Consider the following 26,650-nt stretch of genomic DNA (forward strand, 5'->3'; position numbering starts at 1 on the left):
TCAGTTGGATTGTCTATGTTGGTGCAAACTATAGTGATTTGGCAACTTCACGTTCGTTCACCCCGTGAACGATATTTATGTAACCGATGCCGTCTGAATCTAGAATGGCATAAAGGGCCGCAAAACACCAAAACACACTCTCGCTTTTACTTGTCCCGAATGAAAATAACAGGAGCCAAGTAAGAAGGATAAACCGGCCAATATCTCTCCCCTCACCTTACCTCCAATATTGAAATAAATATAATTTAATAAAGACCAGCAACAATGTACACCAGGGAACAACATGCAATGTGCGTTACAACCAAGAAGATTAGAAGAATACACATCGTCTACAAGGTTCACGTGAATTGTTTCACGCAATAATGAAAGACGTCCCATTGTAAAGCACAAGTCCATGTAATCACCAATAAACTAGCTATAAAAGACGGGGATATTAGAAGCCTTTTTAAACGGGCTAGAAAAGTCGCTGATAAATCAAGACATTTACAAATGAAATCATACGCCCGCTGGTGGGCTGAGCAAAGGAGGGCTGATTGTGAGTTGATGCACTCGGTTGGGCCCTACGGCGAGAACATTTTCTGGGGCAGCGGCTCAGACTGGACTCCTCTGGATGCTGTTCAGGACTGACTTGAAGAAAAGGTTTATTATAACTACGAGAGCAACAGTTGTGAGAGTGGTGAAATGTGCGGGCATTCTACGCAGATTGTTTGGAACGAAACCCAAGTTTTAGGGTGCGCTAGAGTTGTGTGTGACAGTGGCGATATTTTCATGACATGTAACTATAGTCCTGGCAATTACATTGGTAAAGACCATACTAATTAAAAGAACAATTCTCCTCTTCACTCCCGCACTTGTAATATTCTATAACGCATGAGTGGTTGCAGTACATAATCGCATTATATAAGATTTATATATGTGTAGGCAGTGTGCTACAAAGAGGGGGAGTTTGAAGACAAATTGTGAGACAAATTTTTAATAAATTGTCTTCATTCAAGACAAAATGAAAGTTGCATATTATTTCAAATATGTCTTTAAGTGGATGTTACAATATATTGTTTTAAAAGAGTGTCTCTATAAGACAATATGGAAGAGAAGTATTTTTGTCTTATAGAGACAATTATGTGAGACAATATATTAAGACGTTCAGTTATAGACATATTTGAGATTACTTACAACTTTCTTTTTGTCTCAAATGAAGACAATTCATTATAAATTTGTCTCAAAAATTGTCTTTCACACACCCCTCTTTGTAGTAGTAAATTTTTGAAAGTAGCCAGCAATCAAATATGAATGCAGTGAGGTAGTCCAGCAATCAATATGAATGTAGTGAGAACTTTAACTTAAGATTAGAGAAGGGAGAATGAATATATAAATAGTTTAAGCACAAAAAGCATCAATAGCTATGCACTTCCTCAAAATAGGTGGTGTTTATAAATACCCAACAAAAAAACATAGGCACTCCATTGGTTTTGTAACCTACAAAATTCCAAGAAAAATGGATACTTAAATATAACTAGATAGTTAAAACTTGCCTAGACCATATCCAAAATACTATGAAATCCAATCTTGGTCATGGAAGATAAATTCTCATTTTACAAGATCATATGTACTAGTTGTTTAATAAGAAGAATGTTTCTTATCTCCTCACTTGAAATTCCCTTCACTTTTTGGCCCTTAGAACTTATGGAAGATTCAAAGTTGTTCTTTGCTCGAGAATAAGTCATTTTCTTCCCTTGCAAATGCTGCTTCCAAAAGAAGAGACTACATACATGTCTACTCCCGAATCTAGAAACATATACACCTAGCTTCCCTTGTCTCTACCTTGAATCATCCTTCAATTATTCAGGAGTTACAAAGACTAGATATAACTAGAATGTGATCATACAAAACATTAGTAGTGTTAGCATAAAATGTGGTCATTTATGCAACATAATAAACTACATCATGCACACCAATAGCCATAAAAATTATTGTAGTACCAACACGTTCTTACTTAAGGAATATAAATGAATCACACAATAAGAAAAAAAGAATCTAAGATCACCTAGAGTATAAAATGTTCCCATTCTATGTAATCAACAAACTACTTAAGATTATGCATAAAATTATTGCCAAGGATACTTTCTGGATCATTAGTTTTGGTACTCTTTTAGCTATCATGAGTTCCAAAGACTTTCCAAAATCTCAAGGTCTTGTCTCTTCCAACTAATGCAATAGTATATCCATTTGGTCTCTAAAATACAAAATGTAGTGAGGGTTAATGTATGAACTGGTTAAACTAAGGAATTAATGCAAACGTATCCAAATTCCAAAAGCATGCATACCTATGCCATATGCAACACCCTAGAAGTATAGCCCATAAGTTCTACAATCGTTACCATAGACAGATATTTCCATAATGTCAATTGGTTCTCAATATACCCATGTGCACTCAAGAGATCACACTCATGTTTATTCCACAATAATGCACAAACTTAAGAGTTAGTGTTGCTGGTCTTAAGGAATAATCTAGTAATACTATTCTATAACTTAATTGACTGGTCTACAAGACCTGCACAAAATTCTAAAAGATTGTGCTAGAAATGGCACCATGCCAAGGTTATGATTGCATTATAATGTTTTTCCATCCTCTAAAGATACCAATTTCTAACATTAGAGGATGGCATATACTTTAATCCAAACACTTCCTACTCATGGCCTCTTTATGTCTTAACATTGGAATTACCAATACAAACATCGTGGAGTATTACTTTGCTAACCTTACCACTAGTTGCAAGAATAGTGTCATTTTAGGAAAGCAAGTCTACATGGCCACAATGACATTTTAAAGATCTTAATTGCATTCAAGTGTGATAAAACTACTATGTGAATAATGTAGTACACAGAGACAAGAAAATAAAATTAGAACATCAAAAAATCATAATCTTTATCTATCAATTATAAGAGCTAGTGAGTCCAATAGAAACATTTTTCCAATCAGGTGCCAAATTAACACTACTTATTAGAGCAACACCATTATCTACACTCAATAGCTCAAAGTTAATGCTCATATTTGTATCCCATAAGTGAACTACATTGCCAAGAGCTATAAATATAAAATTACTCACTCCAATCCAGAAGATTCAAATGATTATCATCAACAAGATCTAGGGCATCCAATGTTCTATCTTCACACTGCAAACAACTACATTACAAAGTTTTAGAAAATCCAATTTCATCACTCTTATTCCACTAGCTAGTTAAAGAGACAATTCATAAAAAAAGTATGAAAATAATGTAGATGAATCCTTATTGACCTATAAAAAATACTATCACAATAAAAGAATATGTCCATGCATTTGAAGGGTATGTGCAAGATCACGATCAACCAAACTATGCTCTTAAGTGGTAATAAAAAATTAAAAAATTAGGGTTATGTCAACTTGACATGCAATTTTCTACTTGTTATTAACTTTATATAAAAAAGTTCAGAGAAAAGAATCTCTAGAAAATTGAATCTAGTTTCTAAACTACTAGGACTTATCTCAAAAAAATAAAAAATAATTTGTTAAATTTTTGAATTTTAATGCAATATTACAAAAATTTTAGAACAAAAATAAGTAGACATATGTCTAACCACCTTAATCAAAATCAAATAACAATACTTTTTAATAATATTCTAGATATAAGTATTAGACTCATGCCTAGATGTGACACATATTTTTGGGTATTTTTGGAATAAAAAAACTCTCGTGTCTAACCACTTTAACTAATTCAAAACTCTACAAAATTCAATTTTTAATTTTTTTCCCTTATAGTAGAAGAAACATAGAATGTGATGAATCTTTTAGATTTAAAAAACGTTGTACCATTTGAAAGTTATAGTTTCTTTTCAAGTAGTGTGTCAGTCAACACTTTATATGTAACTCGATTAGAAAATAAGTAATAATTACTTACTAAACTCATAATTTGACAAACCTTACATTAATGGAAAGATAAGAACATTCTTATGAAACCCTTTTTCATTTCATCAATTTTTCATTAAAAAAAAGTCATTAGCTATATGTTTGAAGTAAAAGTCACATAAAAATAGGTCAAAAGCACATTTTAAGGATGTTTTTAAAGTTGACCATATAGGTTTGGTATCAAAAGATATATTAGACCTTAAAAAGATATTAATTGTTTTCATTTAGTATCAGGGTGGGTGGGAAAAAAGTTGGAATAGATTTTGAAATGGTTTGAGATATTTCAGAACTATAGATTTTTCAGATTGCCACTTTTTGGCACACCATGATCTTGCACATACCATTAATACAAGAGCACCAAATCTAAAATCTTAACTTAATGTACAAGTTCAAAAAGTAACTCAAGCCATTATAGTAACAATTATTTTCAAAAGAGAAAATGATATAAACATAAATCCAATTCTAGCAATTGTGGAGTAGCAAGCCCCAATTTAAATACTAAATATGTTTGAAGTGAATACTTACAAACACTATTATGTAAATATGTGAATTTTTTCATTTTCATAAGATGCTATTAAAGCTCCATGAAATGATATTGCTGGTTTTAGTCCAGTTTAGAACAGCACAAAAAGGACTTTTACAAACATTTCCACTATAAAGATTAGATAAATTTATTGTCTTAAGTAAAATACAGCTATGAGGTTATTCCAAACAACAAAAACCCCTAAAAAAGTGTATTCTAAGTTTTGTTTAGTTGTGGTCAATCCATACATACCATGCTATCTTAGTTGTTCATACCTAAAACTCTGCTTTCTTTCACATAATGTGCATCCCAAAAAACAATTGCAACCACATGTTGTAGGCTTGAAAACACTATAGCAACAAACTCACACATATAATTTCCTCCATTTATGAATATTGAAATATCATAGCCAATTTCTTGGGATGAGATAATGATATATATACCATATCCTACAAGAAGAGTTTTATTAGAGTCCATGGAAAATACATGGTAAGTGCTGAAATAAGTCTATTGTGATTAACATAAGAAACTAAAATTTGAATATAAGATATAAAATATGAATTAATTATATGAATACAATATCACTAAAACTATTAGGTTTCTACAATCTATAATTTGATATACAAAATCAAATCAAATATAACCCCCACAGTCAGAAGCTCATCTAATGATGCTTTCAACACTTTATTCCTTTCTATGGAGTTCTAACATTTGGCAAAATGTGTGAAATAATTAAAAAATAATAATTTTTTTTTACATATAATTATTGTTATGAAGCTTCATAGATTTAAAGAAACAAACTTGCTATCAAGTTAAAAATGGAATGTTTTGTACATTTTTTCTATATTTGTTGTGATTCTTGAGAAGAAGCACTTTGCTAGCTCATTCACCTACACACAAAAATAGTTATTTGTGCACGGAAATTTTATAACTAAATGTAGAACATAGGTTGATGCATGCATATGCTCCACTAAAAAATTCTCATGTTGGAAACATAACTGCTCTAGCAATAAATAATTAGTTCAACTCAACACCTGTGTACCACCATCTCAAAAAATTTCACCATACTTAATATTATACAAAAATTGATTTCCATGCCATAAAAACTATATTACTACTCTTAAAAATAATTATTTATGGCTTTAAGTTCCACAAACATTTGAGTGAAATTTTCAATTAAAAAACACTTTCTTGACTAAATATTTTGTTGCTCTTCAAAAGTTCAATAGAAAATGATTTTCAGTACATTTTATCCAAGATAAACCCCGCTGAATTCCTCATATGTTAGATTTGTTATGGAGATTACATAACCCCACAAAGATGTTTGAACATTTAAAAATATAGTACAAAGACTAAGCAATAAAATATTTCTCGGTTAAGATGACTTCCAATCAACTTAGAGGAGGATAGACCGTTGAATCACCAAAAAATTACTAGACAATTAAATTTGATACCGACCCTTAGTAAAATAATTAATTTTCATATTTATATCATTGGAAAACTATTCTATCCTTACAGAAGGCCCTGACTATTTTTTTTATTCATCTGTGTGCCCACAACTTGCACTTCTCATAATAGTGCATCAGTATTTCTACTTTCTCCAAGGAAGATTCCATGCAAACCCCTAACACATAACAAATATTTTGCATCTAGCTCATCAAAGGTTCCTACATAACAACATCTAAACCATCTTGTGAAGAGCGCAAAGTTAACAAGCTTGCTTCCATGAGAGAAACCATACTACAAGAGTAATCCATAGTCACCTCAAGACATGTGAATTGCATATGGGAAAAGGGACATCAACTTGATAATGTGCAGCATGAGAAACAAAGAAAGGTTGTTTGTGTCTCACATTTCAAAGAAACTTTAAATTCCACCCTTGGCCATGAACGAATGGCATTGCAAAAAGAAACTAAAACTTGCTCTCTATTGAACCTTTCATGCTCATACTATTACCAAATCATTGTTACAGCTCAACTAAAACCTCAACTTCTGCATCATTCAATGTTAAAATTCTATAAATATCTTAGAATTTGTACTACTATGTTGTTGGTGCCTTATGAAGGTTATATCACTTCTACTTCAACTCTCCTTGAATACTTGAATTTTTTATGTATTGTAGTTCCAACAAGACTTAAAATAGAATTTGTCAAGAAAATTTATGCACGTGCAATTGGCATTACATTAACAATAAAGTTATTGTTGTCCATTTGTGATATTCTTCCCCCTTTCCACTCCTATTGCACTACTCCATTGGCCCTAACCCACTACTGAAAATGAAAACAGACCAAGTAGTATGTCCTTTGCAATTTGTAAAATGATCATGGATATCTTTACTCTAATTGAAAGAGAGATGATTGTCTGCAGAAACAATCATTGGTTCACATCTTCAATGTGTGGTAGCATTTCATTGTTTTGCCTATATATTTTCATTCACTTGGTCATCCGGATGCCTTAAAAGATTACAATAAAGGTATATTTGAACTACAAAGAATTTTTTAGTGCTGAAAATAGTTTAGTGCCAAAATTATTTAGTGTAGACCCAAAAGTTGTGGCCACACAAGCTTGATGAGTAAACAAATAAAGTGGGTATTTTTGACAAGGAATATGATGGTTTCAAAGTTTTATAAGTAAGAGATAAAGTTGCAACAAGGGACTAGTTAGCAGAAAAAAGTATAATGTTGCATGGATATGGATATAGATACAAATATGGATACACTATCAAAAATGGATATAGAAAAATCATCATTATAACTTTAAGGAAGTGCAACTATTTCCTCTAATCTCATCTATACATCTTGTTCATCATCACATAGTCATGTCTCCTCTAGCTCTACATTCCACCATTGTGTTGAGGTGTGCCCAACTCAGTTGTGTTGCAATTTATTATATGCAACACAACATGCACTCCAACAAGATTTTCCACTATCACTAAAGTAAACACATTCAATTTAGAGAGTCAATACAACTATATATGTAGTTCATGTCTATAATAGAGGAACTAGAAACATGTGAGAGAAGAGAAAGGGCAAGTTTTTATAGTGATCCTAAGGTCCACATATTGTCCTCCAAGTATTCTCTCTTATGCCTAAATGTGTATATCAAGCCTGGTTGAACTCCTAGCATGTATACAAAGTCGCATTCACATTAAATGTATAATTGATTTTAGGATGTAATTGAATTCATTCATTCATAGTTGAAATCATGGAAAGTATAGTTGATGTCTGGATGTAGTCTTGCCATATTTAAGAATTAATTCATGAACTCAAGATGTGGATGGACCTAATAACATTGAAACTGACTTCATATGAACCATCCAAGATCAGAGAACAAATTACTAAGAATTCCTATAAATGAGATGCATCAAATTACATTGTAATCAAATGAGTAGTTAACAAAAACTTTAGCCCATTCTAGAAATTTATGTTTGCTTATGAAGGGAGTTTAATAGAGTACCAATCTTCCTTTCCAAGGAAAACTTGGTTCCATATTATCATATAATGTTGTAGAATTTATCTTGCAACTCCAGATGGTTGTATTTGTGTCTCCTTTTTGTAAAAAAATTAAAGAAAACTTCACTAATGAAATAAATAGAACTATTGCATATGAAACTTACTTGGTTGATGTTGAAATATGGAAATAATATCTAGATATAAAATCCATGTGTCTAAGGGAAACTTTAGTTTTAGGCCCACAACTAGTTCTGATTGAATATTCTGTCATTGCTCTAGTCAGCCATAATTGATACCGAAATGCACTCTACAAAAAAAAATTACATTTTGGTAGTTCAGTAAAAGGGGAACACAAAGGAATATAACCAAGAAAATTATTTGAATAGATCAGTGTCATTTTAGTAAAAGGGATCACAAAGGAATATAACCAAGAAATTCATATTAATAGTTCATATAATAAAATCTCACTTGTATAGATTATGCAACTGTTAGTTATCTAAGTCTCTACATCAATAATGGACAATATCATAATTCATTCAGTATCATATGCTGTCACATTATTGTTTGTCTTATGCTTTGACATTACTTGAAATAATTTTATGCTAAGGTGATGTGCTAATAGACTGTCAACTAAAGAAAAACTAAGTTTAGTAGTAGTCCATTTTTGTCGGAAACAAATAATATACTTTAACAATAAAATATAATGGAACCTTTCCTACTAATGACACTAACCCAAGAAAACATAAAAAAAGATGAAAGGCCTTGATTTGGTTTAAAGCATGTGTATCTTTTGTATAATGGTTGCCTAAAAAAAAGTTTCCTAGAGTTGATGGACATCATTTAATGACAAACTATTTATTTTAAATCAAACACATTTATGTTTTCTAGAGTTGTTGTAACTTACCACTAGTCAAAGGCATATGGGTCCAATGGTCCAACTCCAAAAACCTATAGTCAATGAACATATGTGTCTCACACCATGCACATGAAAAATGTTACTTTTCATGTAACATATACATTAAAAGTTAAGAGTGAAGCAATTTTTTTTATAATAAAAGCTAGATAAAGGATGAATGCGAAAATAGCATTGTTCCAAAGGGAAAAAACTACATCAAGTTGGGTTTATTTTGATTAAATTGATGTTCCACATGTTCATTTTATTAGTTAAGTTCCCCCTACCTGATGCTTTAGAAAACACATCATGTTTCCATTTGGTAAATGTTTCATAGGGTTAGAAATGATAACATAATAAGCACAATCCTATTTAGTAGTAATCTTGTACTCATGTTGAGTTATCTGCCATCACACATGTCATTTCCATACAAATATAAAATAGAAACACAACCTAGGTTGATTATCCAATATGAAAGTGAAATTGATGTGGAAAGTATAGAGAAATTTTCATGAGTTCCTTTATGAAGATTAAGCTTATACTTTGTTAGCCATAAAATGGTTACATTTTGATTTCCATGTGTTTCTCATCAATTAAAGGAATATAATGATATACCTACAATGATATGGACTAGCCAACATTAGAGACCTTCTTACTATGTGTTGGGAAGCTAACAAAGTTATCTTTTCTCTCATATTTTACCATAATGCCTCCAGCCCTATGAGGTAGTTGAGTTGCCTTTTGGTCATAGAATAATACTAATTACTTTTTTTAGTACTTCTAAATTGACTCAAGAACAAAAAAATTGTTTATTTTGATCCCTCTTGTATTAGAAACCTTTTTTAGTACTTCTAAACTGAATCAAGACCAAAAAAATGTTTATTTTGATCCCTCCTCTATAAGAACTACCCTAACACCCTTTCATCTAACATGATATAAAAACACAATTTACGAAATCTTTCCCTCTTTCATCAATGAAGCTTTAGAACTTTCTAGTCAAATTTATTTTGAGGAAATCCTATAATTTTAGACTCCATGGAGTAAACCAACATGGATCGAAGTGGGTGATCAAAGTGAACTCATTTTGAGCATTCTATATAATATCAACCAATTCTCTATGTTATAATTTTTTATTATCTAAATTCTGCAAAGAATTGCATCATCAAGAAAATTTTGTGTCCAACATAATCCAAACATTTATCGTCAAGCCTGTAGTAGGAACAATTGATCACTCATTTGTGTTCCTTGCTTTTATTTACCATATTAGGTAAACTTTATTTCAATTAAATTTAATTTAAAATTCAAACCAAAGTAATAATGAATTATATTATTGGAGAAATGGTATTCAACTCATTTCTCCCATTTAATTTATACAAGTGAAGAATGTAATATGAGGTTGTTGTTTTTTTAAGTTGGCATAGTTGGCCATTGAGTGTATAGGTCTCAATAGTCAAATAAATAATTTCTAGTTTCTAATACAATGTGTCTAAGATCTATAAAATATAAAAAAACTTTGGTCTAGGGGTACCTCATAACAAATGCATATGAAATTAATTCTATAGCAACTCTTTGTTAGACATGGAGGATATGGTGAATCCTTTTCTACTGGAATTTCTACTATGATCACAATTTGTCATGAAAAACACTATTAATACCAATGCATGTTGAAGCAATAGCAGAAACTGAGAGACTTAGATATTGTTGCTAGTTTTAGCTGTAAATACTGATAAACATAAAACCAATTGAAATGGTATTTTCTTCCTATAATTTTTTTTACTATGATATGTACAATTTATAATATGCACATTTATAATATTTTATATAGAAACTTTTTCTTTAAAGAGGATAACGAAAAGGTTATTCTTTTCTACCCGTATCTCTTTATTTTTATCACTATTGTCATCACTTCTACTACTTTGTTTTAGATCTAGCCATGAAGGAAAAAATACATGTGGCTCAAGTTATCCATGCTTTCTCCATATTTAGATATGAAGAGAGATAAATTCAGAACTACCTCTTCTAATAAATGTATATCCTCATATAAATTGTGGGAAGATGCTTGTGGGTTTTCTAGTGATTCCTAATTTACAAAGCAGCTTGTAATATGAAAAAAACCAGAGAAAAAAATAAAAAAATAGGTAATTTACAAAAGAAAAATGTTTAGAAATCTTGATTAAGTTATGGAAATGAGATATTTATACATTTTGTGCATGTGGGCAAATATTAAAGAGGCTTGATCAACATTTTTTTGGGCAAACTGCTTTGTCTCAAAATATATTTCTGAGCATGGTTGGCCACTTGTGTTGGAGTTCTACTTGTAACAAAATGTTTGGGGAAACCCTCTCCAATCACCCTTCCCAAGATTTTATAGTCTAGCAAAAAATAGTTTATGCTTCTCCTCACTCCATGGCACCCATGTACAAAATACCCACAAATTTATGGAATTTTTTTATTCCTCCAATTAATTGATAATAAAAGTCATAGATGAGAAATTAGAATTGAGTAAAGAGATGTTGAACGTTCTTCCAGCATTAGTTGATGTAAGATTATATTATGAAAAAGTCTTTCCTAACTTCTAAAGATATTAATCATCTTTATAAATCAAACTATTTATAATTGTAATTCAATCAAGTTATCTAAGATAATATAATGAACAGGTCTTCTCAACTTCAGAAGATAATAACCATTTTTATCAATCAGTCTATTTATAATTATAATTCAATCAAGATAGCCTATATTTGAAGAATTTATCTTGTAAAGAGATCAAAACTTCATATGCTAATCATCTATCATGTTAAAAAGGAGGCTTCAAATTTTTACCATAGAAAATAACCTTAAAACCCAAGATCTAGAAGACACTCCTAATCTAAAAGCAGAGATAAAACAAATCTTGCTAATAAGGAAAGAACAATTAAAAAAGTTAAGAACATTTTTTGGCTTAAAGAACACAGGAAGCTTACTTTATCTAGATCTTACTTCAAAGTTCATAAATTAATAAAGATGTTTCTTATGAAAGGCTATCAACTTCAAGAAAGAACTTTTGAATTCATAGTCTTCATGGATCCCTATCATGGATGGGTAAAAATACTTTATCTAAATCTTACTTGAGAGTTCATAAATTAATAAAGAAGTATCTTATGAAAGGCTATCAACTTCAAAAAAGAAAAATTGAATTCATAGTCTTCATGGATCTTTGTCATGGATTGGTACAAATGTAATGAACCCCAGTTTAGAGCATAAGGATGCAATCTAAATTAACTATGGAAAAACAACACAAACATATAAAGATTCAAATGTAATGATCCCTTTTTTAGAGCATAAGGATGCAATCTAAATTAACTATAAAAAAAAAAACACAAACATATAAAGATTTTATTAAGCAGTGAGTTTTGGATTTATAATCATAATTAATCCTTGCCATGCATACAACTATATTGAGTCCATTCTTTGTTGATTTTTAAAATGTAGTCTAAATGAATTTTGGGAATAATCAATACATTAAAATATAGATTAACCTTACTCTAGATAAATATTTATTATTGAGACTCAATCTCATTCAAAAAACAATGAGAAGTAAAAGACACCAAAACACCATAAAAAGAACTCAATTACATTAGAGTTGTTGGAAATTTTCTCACCTTTCTTTCTGCCTCTAGATTTTCTAGAAGTACGAATCAGTCCATCAAAAAAATACCCTTCATGTCTAGCTGATCTAGAATCTACCTGTAAGCTGCTAAACCCATGGTATTGAATGAGATCCCCTGTACTTACACTCTTTCTCATATACATATCCACATCCATTTCTATGAGCTTCAATTTAAACAATTTCATTGCTCTAGAACATGTTGTAGAGTTATGTCCATTATGCCCACAATAAGAAGACTTCACACTTTAAGAACTCCTTTGCCATTCACCCAAAACCAAAAAGAGAAATTTTGAAAAGAAATAAAGAAGCTAGCCAACCAAGAACTCCACACTCAATAGCAAGAACAATTGGAATGTGTATATGAATGACTACACAGTATTAGTATTATGGCCTTATCTTCCTCTTGAATACTATATAGTATTAGTATTTGGCCTTATCTTCCTCTTGAATGCTAATCTCCCTTATAGATCACAAAGTAGAACTAAAATTCTCCAAACTAATAAAGGACATTCAAAAAAAATGAATGACACTCAATCAAACTATAAATCATGATTTATGCATTAACATTATTTGGTCTTATTCTACTCCTCTCATTATTGCGAGAGTGGATACAACATGCCAGACAATACTAAAGGCATGTTGTAAGGTTTTGCTCTTAGTTAATGCTTTCCTAGTTTATTTTTTTTTTACCAACTAATACCTAATATTCCACCTATTTGGAATTCATTGTCACATTTGATGATTGCATTGCATTTTGAACACCAAAACTTTTATAAATTGAAAAAAAATCATGAAGATATTTTTTTCATGGACGTGATGTTTTACTTAGGTTACCTAGTCAAATAGCCATACACTACTATTCTACGCAATATTCAAAGCTTGCACATATGCTAAATTGGAAAATAAAAAAGAATAAAAAATGTCAATCACAACCTAATTTTTTCTTTATTTAATCTTTCCTATATTAGAATAGGATATTTTGGAAGACCCATCCATCTTTTATAGTCATCCATGCATCCTCCCACTTTATCTATTTTTATCAATTTGTGCCTTTAGTGAGGACAGTTGCATAGCATTGCCCAGTTAATAGTTTCTTAATTAGTTGAGTACACTACTACTTGTATCTACTTAAATTAGTAGAGTTTCTTGTGCCTTCTTAAATTAGAGTAATAGGTTGTACCTTTAGTGAAGCTAGTTTCAGAGCATTGGCTCTAAAAGAAACATAAGATTAGAAAATAGATAAATTGTTTTATTGATTCTACCATTTATGATAATAATAGATGGTTGTAAAACATGCATTCTTACTTAACTAGATTGTTTCAAACACCACAAAATACCAACAGAAGAAAATGCTCATAGATCTATACAAGGTTTTATGCTTTGATTTTAAGTCTCTAAAAATATACATAAATCAAAAAAAATTCAAAGGGCCAAATTATGTTAGAGCTTGCACATAGCCAAATTAAAAATGGTTTATAGTAAAATGTGGGACTAATTTCATCAATAGTGGAAACCCCATTTTTGAGAACCTTTGATTTTAGAGCTTCAGATGGGAGGAAGAATCAAAGATGGATATTTCTAAGTGTCCAACATCCAATACTTGATCGAAGAAAGTGGGGCTTTCATAAAGCCAAAAACAGTCATCAAAAAATATGCATGCCCTAATCTCAATGGAAAAACACATAACAATCTAAGCTTTGGTGGTTGCAAAGCACTTGTTTTGCTCTCCATTCACAATTTTTTTCTATGTTAAGATAGTCCATAGACATCATTCAAGTTACCTCTCCCCAGTAAAGCTAAGCAAAGCCTATTGAAGAACTACTTTAGGTGAGAATCAAGAAAATAAAATTAACATTTCATTCAAAGCATTGGCATTTGCATATTTAATCAGACTATATTCCATTGGCCTCTACAATTTTTAGAACTTAGGCTCCTAGATAGTGAACAAAATTGGGTATGGCTAAAATTAAGAGTAAATCTTGTGATTTGAAGAGGGGTACACATGTAGGCAAAACCCTAAAGCTTCAACCATTATTTCCATGAAAACCAAAAGAAACCTTATTATTTGTTTTCTTAAATGTAACTAAACATTTTGTACCTTAATTGACAATGATTGCCTAAGAGGAGCTGTTCAATCTCAAATCCCAGATCCCTTTTCATAATACCTATTGTGGGTGGTGCACAGATTGAGCAAAGCCAAGAATTCCAAGGCTACTAGGTTTTCAACTTTTCAAGATTGGCCTGCCCTTTGATGAAATTACTTTCTAGCTTTGATTTACCTTGTCATTATGTAATTTTGAGATGAAAAATAAAAAATCAAAGTTAATAGATAAATAAAATTAAAATAAAAGATAAAGCTAAGATGATAATTAATTTTGGTCTTGAAAAGTCGTACCTTGTAGTAGTGGTGTTTATTAATTGTGTGGGTTTGCATATAATAACGGTAGAAATGATCATCCATGATACGATAGTAATATAGATGTAATTATGGTTCCTCATAGAGTGAAAGTCAAGATTAATGTTTCCTTCTCCACCTTGTTTTTTCGTGCTTGCCTGAAATACTTTATGATTTTGAAAAATTGTGCATCACTCTCTAGGGGCATTTGACTATGGGTTTGCCATGAATGTTGTGGTCTACATGTAACATAGTGCTAAGGACTAAGGGCCCATGCCATGACCATCGCACTTTATAAATAAAAAGATGATAACGGAGGTATGGACAATGAAACTTCACGCTTTTTAGAGATTGTTGATAGGCTAAGTATTATTGTGACACATTTTAAATTTTACACATTAACTAGTGATTTTTTTTTTTTTTTTTCTATAGTATGAGGTATTTGATTTTAACTTTTTCATCAAACTAATATGTTGCATAAGCATAGATGTAAATATTTTAACTTTACAATTTTTCGAAAATATTTTTCTAAGATTTGATTGGGTGAATTCATTTAGCTCTTATATGGGTTGGGTCGGATGGATTGTATAGTTATTTTTTATTAAGGTGATTATGATTCATTTTTAATATTTTTTTGAATGTAAGTGGGTTGGTTTAGATTTTTATATTTTAATATTGTATTTTTTTAAATATAATTTTTGTCATTCAATTAAAAATACTAAAAATATGATATTTGTTATATTATATAATCGTTTAATAAATATTATTATATATTATCATTATAAAGATATTATGATTTATTTATAATATAATAGTATCACATGATATATATATATATATATATATATATATATATAAAATTTAAATTATGATTATAATTAATAGAATTATAGAAAATTATAAATATATAATATTTTTATTAATTAAAATGTTCTATAAATTATAAAAAAATTATTAAATTAAAACTATATCTATATAAAAACTAAAGGCAAGTACTAAGACATTGTGTGGCACTTGTTTCTAAAGGTGAATAGTGCAAATTTTTGTATTACTAGCATTTGCATTTGGGTATGTGATGGCATCTAGGTGTGGAATGAGTATCCAAAATAGGAATGTGCAATCAATTATGGATATCTATAGCAGCCTTACACACACTATTCCCATCAATGGTATCCTACTCGTAGACTCATGCCATCTCTAACACCTTAATATCATATTTTTCATATTGGTAATAATTGTAAACTGTTGTCACAAATTGATCATATTAATATAAATTTACATTGATATTGATATTTATAAATTCATAATAAGCAATTAACAAAAAGGGACTAATCAAACTTCAAGAAAAGTGCATTTAATCTAATAAGTTTATAAGGTCTATGCATAAGGGTTATAAATTCTATAAATTTAAAAAATTAAAATTAAAAAAATCTTAGTCATGCAAATGTAATGTATTTTATCATAAACCTTCAACGAATTTCATTGTAAAGCTTCATAAGGGAAGCTTCATTAAAGGTGCTTTCATAACATCTTTTAGGAAACTTGTGCTTTTGTGCCATGTAATGGACTCTAATTGTTTTTACATTGCCTTATTTTCAACCATATAACAAGTGCACTACACAACGTTGAAAAATCTATGTAAATGGATAATGATCATGTCTTAGAATTCTCAACCTTAAAATATCAGAACCTGAGTTTTTGGGAAAGGATACACAAGTAGACAAAATCTATAATAAAATATAATTTAGAATGACCAAGTCAATTAATTGAATAAATATTTCTTCATTAAATTAAATTCATGAGAAAATATAAAATCAGCATTTAAATGCAATTTTTTCACCGAAACTTATTGACAATAAAAAATATTTTCAAATAAAAGTCTTATATTCATTCCAACTTACAACTAGTCCAAGACCTACTATGCTTTCAAATAATTTTCTTATATTTTATACTATTACAAGGACAATTCCAAGGTATTTGATTCCTAGATAAAATTCAATTCTTATAGATCATGATTATACATGATAGTTTTAGTAGATTATTTCAGTGAAATATTATTTCTCTTTAAATTTATTTTACACTCATTAGCTTGAGATATGTAATCTTATCATACACCAATTATTGATCACAATAATAATGAAATCAGAGGAAATCATTCAATACTTTCTATAGATGGTTAGGTAAATCATTTTACATAGTTTGTATATTTAACATCCTCCATGATTATTAGAATAATTTATAGACTATATACTAATCTTCTATTTAATGTCACAGTGCCTTGAAATCTTAGAGCTCACCTCTTTTATAGTATTGCCATACTTGTTGCCATTTGGTATAGGATTGTCAAAATGTGTAAAATAAGATTCCAAAGTTTAGGTAGATAAGTATTGCAAACTTTCAAGACCTAGATATAAATATTAATTTTAGCAAGGGCTACAGTGCAACATAGTTCCTACCAAGTTATGGCAAGGAAGTTTGGAAATTAAGTGATGGAGGTGTGTTTTAGAAATTAGAAGGCAAAGCTAATGTTAAAATTTGTCATGTATATTGTGTTTTTCATGGGAGAGCGAAGAAGGATGTTGATGTTGCTTAAAATTGCACTTGCTAAATCTCTCCTTCCTTTTTTTGTAAGACTATGGGATTATTTGGTATCATCTCATCAATAGATTCTAAAAATGATAGGATATCATATCAGAAGAAAAATGGTGATTTGGAAAAGCTTACAAATTTTTTTTGAGCTCAACAATCGTAAGGCCCAATTGATGCTATGTTGTACATGTTGACCACTTAAATTGATAAAATATAAAATTAGTAATTTTATTGATTCAAATTTTCATTGCATACATTCCAATACAAAATAAATTAATCACATTGATATCTAAATAGCTTTATATGGCCTTATTTTCCCTTAAAAAACTACTTATGTGAATAACTTCCCAGCAACTAAATATTGAACTAATTTATTTATTTAATAAAATCTTGGAGAATAACCTAATTTAATGTACTAATTCCAACATTCCCCCCTTATTACATCAATCCAACAAAAGTGAATGTTGAGGGAAATTTTTAGAGATTTTAACCCAACCCTAGAAACTATGATGAAGGTCCTTCACCAAATTCTTCGCTAGAAAATTTAATGAAATTCTTTCACCGATCTTTGCTTATTGAAGTAGATTATCTCTCCACAACTTCAGATTGCAAATCATGAAGTTGTCCTCATAAGTAGATTTCATATTCCAAATTTAGACTGCAAATCTTGAAGTTGTCCTCATAATAAGATTGTTCCTAGCTCCCTTGCACAATGAGACATAGTTTCTCCAAAATTTCACATCTCCTTGGAGTGTGTCTAATGCCTCCTATGGTGTTGCACATGAGACACCTTTCCTTTGAAAATCCACATCTCCTCTAAGTGTGTCTAACTCCTCCTCAAGTGTCGTAGAGATAATCACCACTGACATGTCTTCACATGGATACCTTTCCTTTGAAAGTCAACATCTCCTTTGGGTGTCTCTAACACAACCTTAAGTGTTCAAGAAATCTTCTTCAAATCCTACCAAGTTGTCCTTTCCTCTTTAGAGACACAAATAGGTGCTTCTCATGTAGTAATCATTTGTAATTGAGAAGCTAGCTTGAGATGATAAAAATTCTCCAGCCTCCATTGCCTCTAACCTCCTATTTACTTATTTGTTATGATTTAATGCACAAATATCATATAATTTTTAGGCGGACTATCATAATAATCATTATTTGCATGTATTGCAAAAGTACAAAAGTATGTCTCACCTTCATTTGCAACAAAGACTGTATTTTTCTTAACTTTTGATTGATAAGGTCTTTAGTTTGCTAAAATAATTCATTTGTACATGTAGTTTGAAATTGATCTCTTTTTTTTTCTTGATAAAAAAAAATCATAGTATATTCATGGACTCGTAGGCTACATTAAATCTCAAACCTCTCTTCAATACAAACTTTCCAATTTGTAGAAGATCTCATCATCTAAAAAACTTAGACTTTGATCATCCAAAATCCATCAAAAGTACTCTACTCACCATTGATTAACCCACTCTGATAGCAAATGAAAGTGCTAAAATATAAAATGACTAATTTTATTGATTCATATTTTCATTAGATACATTCAAATACAAACTAAATTAATCACATTGATATCGAAATAGCTTTATATAGCCTTATTTTCCCTTTAAAAACTACTTACATGATTAACTTCCTACAAACTAAATATTGAACTAATTTATTTATTTAATCTAATCTTAGATAGTAACCTAATTTAATGTAATAAGTCCAATAATTTGTATTGTTTTGAATAAATACAACATACCTATATTTTTAATATCTAAAAATTGGTAAGTGCCATTGTGCACATATGATTAATGTAGAAATGTTACGATAAGGGTAAAATTGTCACAAATAGTTTTCATAATGGTTTCTCTTTCTAGTCTAAGTAGAATTGTCAATATATAAACCCAAGAAGGCTATGTGCTAATTTAAAAAGCTAAAATAACAGATACTAATTGAGAAGAGCACCATCCTTCATGAACTTGTGAAAGGTAAATGGTCAAAGTAAAGAACTCCTTTGGCATTATCCTTGTAGATAGTGGTTTACTACTATCTGTTGGCTCTCCTATCAATCTACATGTGGTAGGAGTCCTAGAAAATGGCTTAGAGAACCTAAGGGCCTAGCAATTTTTCATCTCTCTTGGAAGGATTATACCATTTCTATGGCTACCAAGAATATTCCTGGGTGAGAGACTGTACTAGGGATACCATAGGGGGTGAGTAAAAATTATATTCCTAATAAAGCTATGAAGCACTATGGTGATGGTTCTAAGGGTCCTATTTTCTTGAAAGGTGATCCTAAATAGTGGTCAAGTTTGTTTGGATCAAAACCCAAAGGTGGTAAGTCATTTTTTCCTAATGTTCTAATTTGGGTTGGCTATAAAAATATTTTGTTTTTGTTTTTCATGCTTGTGAATGAAGAATTCAAATTCTTACACATCCCCTCAGTCACACTCTCACTCATAGTATCCAACATTTTAGTTATATTAATTTTTTTGACAAATGCTTAGAACTCACTCTGTGGCCTGTGAGAATTGTTTATAAAAAGAATACGCTATATGTGGCTATATTTTATTCATAACTATCACATTATTACAAATACTAAGAACCCATTCATTCTATTAAATTCAATATTAGTGAAGGCATTGCAAAATACTATTTTGACTTTAGCTAAAGAAAATGACAAAGTTAATTCTACGCATTAAAAAATGCAACTGATTTCACTACATGAACCATACATACCACCTAAATTGACACTTTTGAATATTGAATTTTTTTCTAGATTTGATCCCATATTAAAATTGTAATTTAAGACTAGCACTTGCATCTTTGAAAGGTGTAAGGGTTATACACATAGTGTTAGATATATTAAATGATAACATTTTGTTTCTACTATAGAAAGTTTGTTCATAATATTGTTTGGTATATACTAAAATATTTTATGTGTGAAAATTCCAACTTTATTGTTTGTATGTGAAAAATCATTATTTTTTTTAAGAGTCATTCAACATAGGTTAGATTCCTTGATTTTTGTATAATTGTAGATGGATTAGTTTTTAACTTTAGAATACCTTTCAAACGTAAAATAGGGTTGAATACAAAGGCTATCTAAAGGTTTTACTCTTGACATTGTTGTTGATGTTACTCCTTGCATGTCAATTTTACAAATATCAATTATTGCCTTCTATAGTATGAGCCCTTGATCTTCGATAGGGATTCTAGGATTTGAATATATTATTGATGCACATATGTTAAATCCCACAACCACTATGGGGGATGGCACTAGTAATTATCCCTTTTATTGGGGTGTTTTATTGTTCAGTCCCTTTTTCAATTAAATATGATTTTCCCATATTAGATGCTCCTTGAATATTCATGTGTAGTTGTTAATAGGAGCAACATATACTACGATCCTCAATTATTTAAAGTGCAAACATTTTCTCTAATGATAATGCATAGATATGTTACATGGAACTTGTTGGCATGGTTTCATTATACTAACATGTTTTATTCTCATGTATATAATGTTTAGGACAACTTCATGTAAATGGGCTAGAACTATAATATAGTTCCATTTGTTCCTTATCTCAAACTCACACATTTATATTAATTAAATGCCAATACATTTTAGCTAATAGCATATAAGTTATATGAAATAACATTATTCATTTAAATCATATTATTCTAGGATAACAAGTAAATTCATAGGTTATAAGATAATAGCACACATAAAAAAGTTTCATTTACTCAATTCCTCTTCAATGATCTGCTCTCTATTTATCTATCTATCTATCTATCACCTCATATATCTTTATCATTTGAATCACTTAAACATCAGACATTAAGAAAGAAATTAAGTTTGAGACAAAATAGTCAATTTTAACAACTTACACTTTTAATTTCTATTCATCTTTTCACCTCTCTATTGCTCTTCTCTCATTCTATTATTCATGTTACCACTCTATCCCCACCTCCACTTCTGTCCTTAATTCCACTTATATTTCACTATACCTCTAAAATTTCATTTCTTACATAAATAAATACTTGGATATGTCTCTATTAAACCTGGAAAACATTCACCGATCTTGATTTACCATCTTCTAAATCTATAACATCTTAACTTGAATCGAAACATTAAATCGGAAGGCATGCCAGTCATCCACCAGGACAATACGAGCAGCATAAATAGTGTCAAAGATTATGCAAAAACGTGGGCTCGTGTTCAATAAATAATTTATAAATATTGACCGGGTGAAATAACGATGGTCGACGGTTGGCGCATGCGTAAAATAGGATAGTCGGAGCATCACATCTACAGGGGGTACTATATCAGACTCGTGAATCTACGCAAAGCCGTCATCAATTTTGCTAATGTCTAAAGCAACTTGTATTTTCAGCCTTCGCCACATTAAAAAGTATCAAACCCGCATCATGTTTAGACTTGTAAAACTTGTGACTTATGCCACTGTCGAAAGAGGTGCACTAGAGCATGGGCAGCGGAATGAAAGTATTAACCGTAGAGGTGAAGGGATCAATGCTCACAGCGATAAGGATAAGAATCACTCTCCTCTTTAGTAGGTCACATAGACAAATCGATACTTTACTCCAAACTTATAATTACTCAATGTTGTCCCTTTATATAAGAAGAAATTTGTTGTAGAACATGTTCGTATTTTCATCTCTCTCAAAAGTCAATATCAGTTCTTCTTCTCTATCATTGTTGTTAGTTGCTATTGAGGGATCGAAAGTTATAATCTGATTAAGATGGGTCGACTTTGCCAGCTAGTTATTATGGTGTTGCTGGTGGACTTATTATTATGCAGTGTGGAAGGTTTCTTAAGCAGCTCGGATGCCAGAAAGCAATTCCTTGATCCGCAGAATGTGGCGAGAAAAGCCGTTGGAGCTCCACCCCTGAAATGGAACAGCACACTTGCCGCTTTTGCTCGTGATTATGCGAGAGAGAGAAGAAATGACTGCCTTCTCGAGCATTCTGTAGGATCACCATATGGAGAAAATATCTTCTGGGGCAGTGGCCCAAAGTGGACACCTCTGCAGGCGGTGAATGCTTGGATTGATGAGAAGAAGTGGTATGTCCATGCCGATAACACTTGCACGGGCCCAGATTGCACACATTATACTCAGATTGTGTGGGCAACAACTCAAAGAGTCGGGTGTTCAATTATCAAATGTAAGAGTAAGGACACATGGGTCATATGCAGCTATGATCCCCCCGGCAACTATATTGGCAATAGGCCTTATTGATTGCTTACGTATAGCAAGTATATATCTTATCCTTTTGCATTCAGGAAAGGAGATAATAATTCTTTCTAATATCTTATTGATTGTATTGGGAAATAGAATAATGCTTCTGTTATTAAGGTGGACGACTTAAGCTTCCCCTGATTTGTTTGTTGATCTAAAGGTCGACGTCTTTTGTAAACCTTTAGATTGACAATCAATTCTGCAGCCGTTTGCATTTTCTAAATATCTTATTTTTCGAATACAGAGCTATAGTACTATTCGTTACACATTGACGTTAAAAGTGGGATTGGATTTATATTGGTTATTTCTGCTGCTGAATGATGTACCACGACAACCGTGAGATGCTGTTTAATATTTATCTGGCTACCGAAGATGTTCCTATTCAAACTCAACATCTAATTTATCTAATTTTCTATATGAAATTGTAAACTGTATTTCCATTTTTAAAATTATATATAAATTGTAATGGTTTGAAAACGAATGGTGCACTCAATTCTCCTTTAAAAAATATGGATAATTCTCCCTAATCTTTATCTAGCAGTCAATTAATCTTTATCTAACAGACAATTGAAGAAATGTAGGCTTGTTTTATATTCTGAATAATTAAAATTTTGCATTCAATTACAACACAGATTTTAAACAATCTAAAATAAAGAAAATTTGAAGAAAATTTCAAACATATTATTCATCTATTATATCAATAAAAAATTATATAAAAAATATATTTGTAGTTCTTAATTTGAAAATATAGATCATAGATCATCATTAATAGACATTTCAATAATCTATTTTAAGTATAGGTATTCTAAAATATTCAATATTGCACTTATACAATATTGTTTCATCCCTACCCAGTTTGGCATAAAATTTCTATGGACTAAAGCATACAATATAAGAACCTTAATTCTACTTTTATGCATGATATATAACATTGTTAAAGATAATGGCTAAGTGTATAAAATAATGATTTTGAATCATTCAAGACACATAAATGCACCTAGAGGACACAATTTACGTAAAATTGAACATTCTTCTAAATAGGAGAACATGGTTTCATATGTCTATTCTTGATGATTTTTATTTATTTATTGGATTATATTGTAGATCTTATTAAAATAAAATTATAATCTAATGAAAAGTATTAAATAAAGCACCTTATATGCATATTTATTGTTTCATTATTTTTTATCATTAAATAAATTTCTAGATTGTAAATATCCTAGGTTTTTATAGAGCATCAAGTAATGCACCTTTTGTTAAATGTAAGAGTTGTAAATGATAGGAGGTGACATAAATTAACACAGTATTTTAATAGTTGTATATCTTCATCATAGTTTATAAGTATTGCAGGGAATCCTTCAACCTACTTTTGAAATTTTCTTTCAATATTTTATTTTATTTTATATTTGTATAAAGATGTTTTAAGAATGTTGGAAAACTTTTTTATGTTGGTATTTACATTTTTTCATGTGGTTTTTCAAAATATTTAGATAGATAATTATATCTACTTTGCTTTTTGAATAAATTGGCATAATCACTATAACTTTTTTAATTTTAAAAGTTAAAGAATACAATAAAAATATGCGTCTTTATGAAGAACTAGACAAGAGATTCTAATGATCTTCACAAAATAAAGATTTAATATATTAGCTCTACTTTTAAATGTACTCCACAACTTTTGAGCAAGAGTTGGCTGGTGGAGAAGTCAAGGAGATTTTTGCACGTGGATCAAAGGATGGGGGTGTTTGAATGATGACCTTAGATTTGAAAGGATTTCTACAAGCTAAAGGTAAGAAGATTTTTGGTGAGTTTTTATTTCCTAGAGCATCTCTCTCAACTCTTCTTTTTCCTAATTTTTTTGTTGGTTTGAGTGGGAAGATATTGGTTCTTACTCACTAGATGGATTTTAATCATGCCTCGTAGGAGACTGGAGATCTCTATTTGGTTTTGTTGTGTTTTCACAAGACATACCCCATTTCTCCTAAAAATGGGGACCCCCTAGTAAATTTTTAGTCTCATAGACCACTAGTGTGGGGTCTACGTCATTTTGGAACTCTTCCTAAGTTTGGATCAAGTCCTAGTCTCTAACTAGACAAGTATGGGGTGTTTGAACTAAGAGAAATTGTAATTTTTAAAGTGTTTTAGTGCATAAATGTGCACTTTCAAACTAGCGCACATGCACACTTATCCAAGGTGTGTAGATGTGCTAAATGCAGAAGTGCACACTTAGCTCCCTTTGAAGATGCACACCTATGCACCTCCAAAGGGTGTGCACTGGGTCCAAAACTAAAGTACCTAAGGAAAGGTTCGCATTCGCACACATCCCCAAGGTGTGCACATGCACACATTTCAAAAACCTTAAGGTAATGTTAAGCGTGTGCACATGCACAGCCCATCAAGGTGCACATGTGTGCACTCTTTTTAAACAAAGCATGGACTTAAGTCTTCTCCCCATTTGCACTTGCCACATGGATGTGCGTAGTTGCGCACATGTGCATGTGCATACCCCACCTAGGTGCTGACATGCACATGTGTGTAACTACACTACACTAAAATGGAATTAATATGACCTTTTAGTGCACTTAGCACACATGTCAAGGTGTGCTAGGTGTGCTATTATGCATATCAGGGGTAATAAGGGGACTAACATATTTTATCACTAGTTTGGAGCATTTGGGATAGGTTTTTTGTTAATTAGGGTTTGTTTTGGCTTAGATTTTCAACTCTCTAGACTAATATTTATCCTTTTTGTGCAGATAAAAATGTATCCTTAACTTGTTAGGGTCATAACTTTTGACTTGGAGCTCAAAATTGAAAACTGTTTACACCATTGGAAAGAAGAACTAAAAATCTAACGTCAATCCCTAAAATAGTGAGTTTTCAGCTACCCAGTTTTAGGGACTGATGAAAGTTTCAAATTGAAATTATGAGCCGAAGACCTCTAAAACAACTAGTTAAAAAGGGCCTAGAAAATCTTGTTAAAAAATATATGAAAACATTTCAAACGTTTGATTATTTTCAATAATCTGATCACTTGGTGTCTGACCAAGGTAGGATCAAGCAATTGGAGAGAAGGAAAAAAAATGAAGGAATAGACTTTGCAGTGCACAAATTGTACATATCACAAAGGTGTGGTGCTTAATGTGCAAGTGCATAGATCATCATAGCATCCTCATTATGAGTAGCAATAGTGATCTCAACTAAGTTCGTAACCTTCATCTTCAAAGGAGTCACACGTAAGCTTTTATTCATGAATTTATAGTGAAGATCAAAGATACAGAGGTTGGACACATGAATCAGAACAAGTTCCTCATCTTATTAAACTATTAATGATAAAATTCAACACATGTACTTTGGGAATTTAGATAGAAGAAGTAGGAGTTAAAATATATGACAATGTTGGGCTATAAAGAGGGTATAAATCATCAAAAAGGAAAAAATAACTACATGAGAGTGCTCCTAGACCTCATCTAAGAAAAACCTAGAAACCATTTGAACAAAACTAAGAACTTTGATTTTTTAATGAATTGAGCACCTTGTACAAATTTCATCAAGGTGTGCAAGGTGGACTACTCCAAAGGTGATTCTAAATTTTTGAAGAAGTTAGAGGTGCATTGAAAGTTAACTGTCAGTTCTAAATTTGGAGCTTTCCATGCACTAGAAATGCATTTTGACTCTAATTTAACTCCTAGAAACATTCAGAGAAGGTTGAGCTTCCACTTTTAGAGCTTTTAGTGACTCCTAGATCCTCTTACCACTTCCTTCTTCTTATCTACTTCTTCTTTCTTTGTTTTAATACATGTAAAGGCTCATGCACCCATTAATTGATATAAACAAGGAAAGAGTCCTACTAGCACTATTTAGATAGTTAGTTTGTACATAATTAAATTTTTTTAATTAGTTTTAATTATATTTTTCCATGAAGAGATCTCTCACTTTGAACACAAATTGAGGAGATGATT

At 30.8% G+C, this 26,650-nt stretch overlaps 2 pseudogenes; one reads left to right on the top strand and one right to left on the bottom strand.

Moving 5' to 3' along the window:
- Positions 1-2,083: 2,083 nt before the first annotated feature.
- On the bottom strand, positions 2,084-21,856 carry LOC149557732 (cell division cycle 20.2, cofactor of APC complex-like; annotated as a pseudogene).
- A 331-nt stretch (positions 21,857-22,187) lies between these two features.
- On the top strand, positions 22,188-22,688 carry LOC149557733 (pathogenesis-related protein PR-1 pseudogene; annotated as a pseudogene).
- Positions 22,689-26,650: the final 3,962 nt, after the last annotated feature.

Source organism: Cupressus sempervirens, chromosome 5, assembly GCF_028749045.1.
Source record: "Cupressus sempervirens isolate cs-2001-9-10 chromosome 5, ASM2874904v1, whole genome shotgun sequence".
NCBI lineage: Eukaryota > Viridiplantae > Streptophyta > Pinopsida > Cupressales > Cupressaceae > Cupressus > Cupressus sempervirens.